Here is a 9,801-nt window from a genome sequence, read left to right as displayed (position 1 = left end):
CTCGCATCAAGTGCTAGTGGCTGATGTACAGCACCGGGTGCTCCTCCCCCTCCACCACCTGGGAAAAAACTGCCCCAGCCCTCTGTCCGACGTGTTGGTCTGCAAAACAAAAGTCAGGACAATGCAACAGTGGCCCCTCCCCACAAAACCGATTTAACCCCCTGGGGTCAAAAGCTTCGCCAGCAAAGCTCGGCAGGTTTAGAATGAGTAAGTAATGTATTTAGATTAATATCTTTGCAAGTTTTTATCGTGCAAGCATGATAAACATATTGACAGAAACTTTATACTTTACACTTTACTATGTGCCCACTGTCAAATAATATTATATTTATTAAATTACCTAAATTAGATGAAGTACATAAAAGACTATTCACATGGTAACAGCATGATAATCACTTTCACGCTTCTGGTTTTGATTGGTTTCTCTTTCACAGTGGGAATGCCCACTGTAAACAAGATAAAATAAAGCAGCCATAGTTTAGGCTACCTGTTTGGAGGTAAAATTTGTTTCGAAGTGGCATGGCGATTTGATGCTCAGGAGGTGCTTTGAATGATTCAGGACAGCAATGACAATTTCATCAGTTCATCGGATCTTGAGAACTGTGACACTGATGATGATCGGTGTCATTCTGAACTTCGACTCGATCCAGCCAAAGATCAACTTGAGTAAGTGTAAATATTTCTTCTATTTCTTATGAGCATATTGGTTGATATGCATGCAGTGTAGTGCATAATTTTTGCATGCTTCTGGAGTAAATAAAATGTGCAGTGTCACTAAGTAAACAAAATGTGCACCGGCGCTTGTTTGCGCTTTTTTCTTCTTTGTCTTTTTCTGGCACGCTAATGATTTTGGCATTTTCTGATGTTGTTGTCAGTTTCCACAAATCTAAGCAGTATTTTCAGTCATATGACATTTTTGTATTCAGCACAAGTTCAGTGACAATAATATCTATGTAGTATGTATATCATAATTGTTCTTTAAAAAAATAACAGATAAATGAAGCTGTTGTAAAAAGCAGTTTTAGAACTGTGTTGGAATGTGTGAAAAAACATTAACTTACCCATTGTGATGAACCATTTTGATCACTTGACCTGATGGGATTAAGAGGTGGCAGTGGGAGGGGTATTCACTCTTCTCATTTAATGGAATGGAAATTTTTACTCTTCTCACTGAATATCCCTCCCACTGCCAGCTCTTTATCCCAAAACAGTAGGACATACATTTTTTGATGGCCAGTTAATTGTCCAAATCAATGGAGCAGATTTAAGTTTTTGTGCTTGATATATTCTAAACACTGAACAGAATCACCTTAAGTGATTAAAACGGTTCATCACAATGGGTAAGGTAATGTTTTTGCACACATTCCAATGCAGTTCTAAAACTGCTTTTTACAACATCTTCATTTATCTGTTATTTTAAAAAAAAAGTACAATCATGACATACATACTACATAGATATTACTATAGCTGAACTTGTGTTGATTACAAAAAAGTCATATGACTTTGAAAATACTGATTAGATTTGTTGAAATTGACAACAACATCAGAGCATGCCAAACTCATTAGTGCCAGAAAATACCCTTAGATCCCAGAGGGTTAACCTGTGCAAAAAGTAGTTCACATGGCTTTGTCCACTAGACTGGATCTGGTGCCCCCTTTTTAGTGAGGTCAGTCAGTGGGCTGGTGACATCTGAAAAATTAGGCATGAACCACCTATAATAGCCAGCCAGCCCCAGGAACTGCCTCATCTCCTTTTTGGTCTTAGGGCTTGGGTAGGTTGCAATCTCTGCACTCATCAATTTGGTGACACAAATGCTCATGATCCAAGTGGAAGCCCAGATACTGTACTTCCACCCATTCAATTGCATGCTTCTTTGGGGTTGCCATGAGCCCAGCATGCCTCAGCGACCTCAGGACAGCCCTTAGATGTTGTAAATGCTGCTGCCAAACATTACTATAAATAATGATGTCATTCAAATAGGCAGTGGCATATGTACAGTGGGGATGAAGGATTCTGTCCATGAGATGCTAAAATGTTACCAGGGCCCCAAACAATCCAAACAGAAGGGTAACAAATTGGTGCAAACAAAGCGGAGTGGAAAAGGCAGGTTTTTTTCACAGAATAATGGAGTCAAGGGGATATCCCAATATCCCTTTATTAAATCCTGTGTCAATTAAAAGCAAGTTGCACCTAACTGATTGAGCAAGTCATCAATGCAAAGCATCTGACATACATCAAATTTAGACAAATTTTTACTTTTTTTATCATCACACAGAACTGGACCATCCCATCGGTCTTGGGAACTAAGACCATCAGGCTGCTCCAGTTGCTGTGCAACTCTTCAATTACCCCCATGTCAAGCACTGATTTGAGTTCATCCAGAACCACATTTTTCTTGTGCTCAGAGAGTCAATATGGGCGGCTGCACACCACCACCCCTGGGGGTGTCTCTGTGTGGTGCTCTATGAGGTCAGTGCGACCAGGGAGGGGCAAAAACACATCAAATTCCTCCTGCAACCTGATAACCTGTGCTCTCTGGGATAGTGAGAGGGGGTCTCCACAGGGGACCAGGGTAACTTGGGCAGCACTTTTTGGACTTACCTCTGGTTCCAGCTCCACCCTCTCTGCAACTACCATCGCCAGAGCCACAGGAACCTCTTCTCTCCAAGGTTTCAGGAGATTGAAGTGGGAAATTTGACATGCATCACCCCATCTGTGTGCCTGACCTCATAGTTTACTTCCCTAATTTGTCATGTGACCTCAAAGGGCCCTTGCCACTTGGCAAGTAATTTTGAGCTCAACATGGGCAGTAAAATGAGCACTTTATCTCCTGGTGCAAATTCACTTAGCCATGTCCCTTTGTTGTACAGGTGAGATTGACATTCTTGTGCCTGTAGCAAATTCTCCTGGGTTATGTGACTCAGTATATGGAGTTTTGCCCTCAGGTCAAGAACATACTCAATTTAATTTTTGCTTTGAGAAGGTCCCTCCTCCCAATTTTCTTTAATGATATTGGAGACACCACAGGGATTGAGCCCATACAGCAATTCAAATGGGAAAAACCTGGTGGAGGCTCGTGGGACCTCGCGCACTGCAACTAACAGAAGGTCTAGCCACCTATCCCAGTTTCTAGTGTCCCCATGAATGAACTTCCAAATCATGTTCTTAAGCATCTGATTAAATCGTTCAACCAGCCCGTCTGTTTGCGGATTGTAAATACTGGTATGAATCAATTTAATCCCCAGTGATTCACACAGTTTGCATGTGTATGTGACATGAAAGACATGCCTTCATCAGTTAGGATTTCTTTTGGAATCCTGACTTGGGAGATAATGCAAAAGATTGCCTTTGCAACACTACATGCAGAGATATTGCAAAAAGGCACCACTTCTGGGTATCACGTTGCCTAATCCACTATGACTAATACAAAGTGATACCCTTGTACAGATCGAGCCCAACCAGATCCATGCCAATTCTTTTGAAGGGGATCTCCATTAATGGTAATTGGTGCAATGGCACTTTTGCAGTCGCTGTGGGATTTATCTGCTGGCATTCATGACAAGCCGAGCACCACCTGTGGACCTGTGGATTGTGATGAGCTGCATGGAATAAAAGATTCCTATGGCTCTTTGGGACCAACAACTGTGTCATTGCTTCCTTAGTTTGAGTGTCCCGTACCATTTGAAATAGCCTATCCTTAAACACAGAAAAATATAGGTAGGAAAGCGCAATGTTAGGCTGAAGGTGTTGACCATTGTTTACTCTCACTTGGTCAAAAGCATGCCTCAAAGTCTCATCTCACATCTGCTCCAGTAGGAAATCCTCAGGATTCCCCAGAGAGACAGGAGGGGCAGGATGACACATGATGACACAGAGGTGATGTGAACGGCCCTGGGACTGCCTCCTCAGCCAATGTTGCCATGGGATTCCTCCATGATGTGCTACTGCAGTTCTCATCAATTACTTAGGCGGCATGGTGGTGTAGTGGTTAGCACTGTCACCTCACAGCAAGAAGGTTCTGGGTTCGAGCCCAGTGACCTATGGGGGTCTTTCTGTGTGGAGTTTCTTCCAGGTGCTCCAGTTTCCCCCACAGTTCAAAGATATGCGGTTAGGTTAACACGGGGCAGCCATGGCCTGAGGTTGGGCTGAAGTGCCCTTGAGCAAGGTACCTAACCCCCAACTGCTCCGTGGGCACTGTAGCATTGCTGCCCACTGCTCTGGGTATGTGTGTGTACGCTCATTGCTCCCATGCAGGGGCACAGATACGTTTTTTGAACTGGGGGGGACAAAAAACTGGGGGGGACAAAGCTGCCAGCAAACCAACCCCAACCCCGATATGCCTGTCAAGCTTGTTGTGGGTTACCATAGCAACCAAGCTCGAGCTCGCAACCTGTGCAGTCTGCGCAGCTCAACCAACCGAATATCAGTCTTTGTTTTGTTTTATGTGAGTTGTTGCAACTATGTATACACTGCCGTGCACCTCAATAAACCGAATAGTAATTAGTCTTTTGATTTTTCCGTGAGGTTTGCCTTATGCAAAGAAAGACAGCATAGATGTTTTTTCCTCCCTATAAGTGGGGGGGACCGAACAAAGTGAATTTAAATCTGGGTGGGACGAATCCCCCCCATCCCCCCCTCTATCTGCGCCCGTGCTCCCATGTGTGTGTTCACTGCTTCAGATAGGTTAAATGCAGAATTTCCCTGTGTGCTTAAGTCTGTACTTGAGTGTATGTTTAACAAATAAAGGCTTGGCTTCTTCATCTATTAACTGTTTTATTAATGTTTTAAACCCTGGCCAATCTGTCCCCAGTAAAGTGGATGGGTCAGGCTCGGGCTAACTGCTGCCTCCACCACTATGTTTTTCACCCTGGAAATGAATAGTGATGAATTAGTGGATATCTGTGAACATCCCCATTTACACACCTCACCTTCACCAGTCGTGCATTTCCCAGTGCCCTGCACTGAATCAGGCTTTGATGCATGGAGGTCTGATTACAACCAGAATCCACCAAAGCCTGATATATACTTGCTTGAATGCTCACAGAGACGCAGTATGTTCCTGCTCGATTGGGGGAAGTCCGTGGCACATTAGGAATGTGAATCAGAATCCATGCCTCTTTACGGAAATACTGATTCTGGGAAGTCCCAGCCTTCCTGCTGCGCCAACTGGCCTACCCAGACTTGCTCCTCGTTTTGGTGGGCACAGACGGGTCCACCTGTGGAGAGAGAGAGGAGATTAGTGGCAGCACAGACACTGATGGGGAGGGGGGTGAGGAGTATGAGGAATGACAAGAGTATGGGGAGCAGGCTTTGGGGGAGTTGGCCCCCATTTCCATGGGGCTGGGGTAGGGAAGGGGTAAGGAGAGAAAGGGGGACAGAGAGAAGCTGTGGGAGCACCTGTTCCCTGAAATGCTGCCAGATGGTCCTCAGCGAACTCGATCGCTTTGTCCAGGGGTGCCGGGTGGTGGCACTGGACCCACTCTGCTGCTCCTCTTGGCAGCCAAGTGATGAACTGCTCTAGTGCAAGCGCGTCGAGGACTCCTTGATGTTGTGATATTCCACCCCCAACCACCACCTGCAGGTGTCCCAGAGCCAACCGACTTCCTCCAGTGTCAGCATGTGGAAGTGACAGCAATGCTGCTCGGCTTCACGGCCAACATGTTGCAGGTTGCAGTACACCAGCCTGCAGCAATGCCTCGACTCGCCACTCCTGCTCATGGCACATGGCAACCAGCGCCTGGTGCTAGTTTTGTTGGGCAGTGACAAGGGCATGGATGAGCTCCTTGAATGGCGAGGACTCTATGAAAATATTTTGTTCCTCACTCCTGAGTTTTGGCACCAGTGTGACAACTTTCGTACTTCACAATACAGATGCATTTTGTTTTTCTGTTCTAATTTCAATTTTCAGTGACTTTAGCTTCTTTTATTTGTGCACACACAAACATGTTGTTGGGTAACACAGCTCTCTCTCTCTCTCTCTCTGGTTACTGGCGATCTGCAAGACACACAGAGACACACATTAATAGACAGCCAGTAATTAGACACGGGGTAACTTGTCACATGTTACCTGCTAGTTCAACCTGACCCCTCGCCATTCACAGCTGATGCTCAACCACACTCGTGCTGCCACAGGCATCAACAATAAATCTCATCTCATCTCATTATCTCTAGCCGCTTTATCCTGTTCTACAGGGTTGCAGGCAAGCCGGAGCCTATCCCAGCTGACTACGGGCGAAAGGCAGGGTACACCCTGGACAAGTCGCCAGGTCATCACAGGGCTGACACATAGACACAGACAACCCTTCACACTCACACCTACGGTCAATTTAGAGTCACCAGTTAACCTAACCTGCATGTCTTTGGACTGTGGGGGAAACCAGAGCACCCGGAGGAAACCCATGCGGACATGGGGAGAACATGCAAACTCCACACAGAAAGGCCCTCGTCGGCCATGGGGCTCAAACCCGGACCTTCTTGCTGTGAGGCGACAACGCTAACCACTACACCACCGTGCCACCCACAACAATAAATAATAATAAAATAAGTTATAATAATAAACTGTAATGAATGGGATTCTGACATTTCCACTTAATAATTTTATTTATGGTTGAGGCACAGAGATGGATGCAAATGTGGAAACCTTTTATTTACACAGGATCGTCAAAGCAAAAAAAAAAAAAACACCGGGCATGAAAACACAACAGCGGAAGTGAGGAACACAATGAGCATCAGCATGGAAAATAAAGACAAACTAACAGAAGCTGGAGTTTAAATAAGGTGGGTAATAAGTGAAAGTGAAAGCAGGTGTGCACATCTAATGCTGTCTATAAGTAGTGTGTGTAGTTCGAGAGGTCATGCTTGTATGCTTGAGAGAGTCAGCATTTAGGATGGCCCCACTGTATAAGCAAAAATGCTATAAATAGCCTTTGTTTGAACAAAACAAATGCTCAAAAACAGGAAAACAACTCTATCATCAGAGCTGTGATCCAGGCCAACTAGTGCCATTTTGCTAACTAGCTAATGTCTCAGCTTAGACTTTTAACAACAACAGACTTGCCGACTCATGAGTTATATGTAATATCCAGTCTTACATAGTTGGTGCTCTGTAGTATTCCGTTAAATACAGTCAGATGAAATGGATATACAAGATATTCATACATTTTTTGTTATGGAAGACTGAGTGGGAATGAAATTTTTTTTTTACCTCTTCCTTGTTGCTTTTATCTCATACAATGATATATTTTGTATGTGAAAGGAGGTGTTTTTTTTGTGTGTGTGTGTGTGAGCATGCGCGTGTGTGAGTGACGAGTCATCCTGACCACAATCCTGTTGTGCATAACGTGCCTATAATTCTAGCACGAAATAAAATTTTCCCTGAGCCACAGTGCCTGTGCAATTCATTATCTATAAATGACTCTTGCTCATATGCATAAACTCTTTGCTGAATTTGTAATTAGACTTATGAATGAAAACATGAGTGCTACTAGCACTCTAAACAGCTAATGCATTTGTCAGATAACAACAACAAAAACACCAACAACTGAATAAGGCCCAGATAGCAAGAAATCTGCCATAAGGTTAATTGCGCTGTCCACTGATCCAGGCCATCTCTTTTGATTTTAGAGCAATCTCATTTTATTAGCAATAAACAATATTTAGAGAAATGAACAAACAAAAGTTCTTCTCATGTTTTGGGATTGTTCTGATGATCTGTGTGCAGATAGGTGGAAGTGCAACTAATAGAAGAAACGTGATAGGAACTATGAACACAAATTTGTTTCATGTTTACCAAGACCAGTTTATTTCAGCTGACTCTCAGGCCTGAACAAGTTTCAGTTTTAGATTATAAAGATGATTTTTGAAATGAATTTCATTAGAGAAACGGAGACAAGCATAATTTTTGGATTAAATAGTATTGGTGAATGTATCATTTTTAATTTGAAAGTCAGTGCAGGTGAAGAGACAGAGAAAAAATGTTCAAATAGTTTCTTCGTCTTTGTGCCTCACTGTAGATGAAAATGAGTGTGACAACATTTCAGACACTGCATATCTGTGTCCCTGTCACTCCAGAGATCATGGCCAGAGAGTCGCGCCAGACTGATTATTTGCAGAGTGTGCTGTCTGAATGTCAATGAGATGCCTGCCCTGTACTCTCCCTGCTCGCTGCTGCCCCCTGTTGGTCAATATAAAGGCATAATGGAGGAGTGCGGAGAACAGGATTGTTAGGCATGACTGGGTCCATTCCTAATTCACAACACTTCAATCAATTTCCCATGGCACTTCCACCTGGGACATTTTATGTCATGGAAATCACAAGACTCTACTTTCAATGAGCTGAAGCAGGGCTATTGTAAAATGATAAGTTAGCCAGGATTTTCCAAAGCGGAAGTGGGCAGTGGAAATAAGGGACCATTGCTTTTATTTCTAGCTTAGAATAGGGTGCTAATGTCATAGGAAAAACATCTTTCCACTCAGCAAGTGAGCAAAAGAAATACACAGTAGTTATTACTTAGTTCCTTTACGTATAATTCACCCAGCTTATTTTTGAAGAGATGTTATTTGGATATGATTTTCCCCCATACTTGTGAGGGGAGGCTCTAGCTTTTCCACTGAATCTCATAAAATAATCGAACACCGTGAAGTTTTAACACATTTTTTGAGCAACCTTTTCAATGCCATCATGTTGTATCTGTCCTTACACTGTAGTTGCACCATTGTGGCTTGTCATTGATCTAATCATCACTTTATGCATCTATTTTCAGCATGACCTAAGTGATATAATAATGAGGAGAGATTCTTTGGAACAAAAAATAAAAAAGATGAAAAAGACATCCCATGGTGCATGGCCTTGCTCTCTGCTTCAGGCATGCTGCTGTTTGCTCATCAGCTTACTGCTATTAAAACAGAGATTTCCGCAAGGAAGACACATCAAAATAAGCACGCACCCTACTATGGAAAAACAAAAATTTCTTTTGCCCTTGGGGTTAGCTGACTTCAAACACTTATCTCAGCTGCCTAAACCTTTGTCCTGTAGTCATTTCTAGCAATCTAATTTTCTCAAGAAAAACCTGAAACAGTAAACATCACACAATTTCCCACAAAGAAAATGTGACAATTGACAAACACATTGAGAGTTCAATAATACATGCAGTATACTGTAATACTTAAATAATATTGGCTGGCTTTGAGTGGTCTACCAGATATATTCCATTCAGCTAGCATGATATTGAACTCGTTGATCAGATATATTCAACTCAACTAGCATGATACTGAATGAGTTGAAAATTAGTTCAGTATCATGCTAGCTGAATGGAATATATCTGACAGACCATGAAAAAAGCCAGCCAATATTATTATTATTATACATACACACTCTCTTCATATCAGCATTCTTGAAGGCCAACGCTAGCTTACCTGCGACTCGGTGCTGTTAGCTTGGCAGTGCAGTCACCTTCCAGCCAGTGTAGCATTCATCACTAGTGTTAGCGAAGGCCAATGTTAGCTTACCTGCAACTCGGTGCTGTTAGCTTGGCAGTGCAGTCACCTTCCAGCCAGTGTAGTATTCATCACTAGTGTTAGCAAAGGCCAACGTTAGCTTACCTGCAACTTGGTGCTGGTAGCGTGGCAGTTCAGTTACCTTCCAGCTGGTATAGCATTGAGCAGTAACATTAGCAAAGGCCAATGCTAGCTTACCCACAACTCAGTGTTGTTAGCATGGCAGTCCAGTTACCTTCCAGCCGGTGTAGTGTTAGCGAAGGCCAATGCTAGCACAGTCAAGCCGAATATTATTATCATTATTA

General features: G+C 43.2%; 1 pseudogene; it reads right to left on the bottom strand.

The window, feature by feature from the left end:
• Positions 1–7, bottom strand: part of LOC132874208 (nuclear ubiquitous casein and cyclin-dependent kinase substrate 1-like) — a 13,607-nt pseudogene extending 13,600 nt beyond the window's left edge.
• Between the last annotated feature and the right edge of the window lie 9,794 nt (positions 8–9,801).

This window comes from Neoarius graeffei, chromosome 26 (assembly GCF_027579695.1).
Source record: "Neoarius graeffei isolate fNeoGra1 chromosome 26, fNeoGra1.pri, whole genome shotgun sequence".
In the NCBI taxonomy this organism is placed as follows: domain Eukaryota; kingdom Metazoa; phylum Chordata; class Actinopteri; order Siluriformes; family Ariidae; genus Neoarius; species Neoarius graeffei.
Note: the sequence above shows the minus strand (reverse complement) of the source record. Positions and strands in the feature narration are given on the sequence as shown.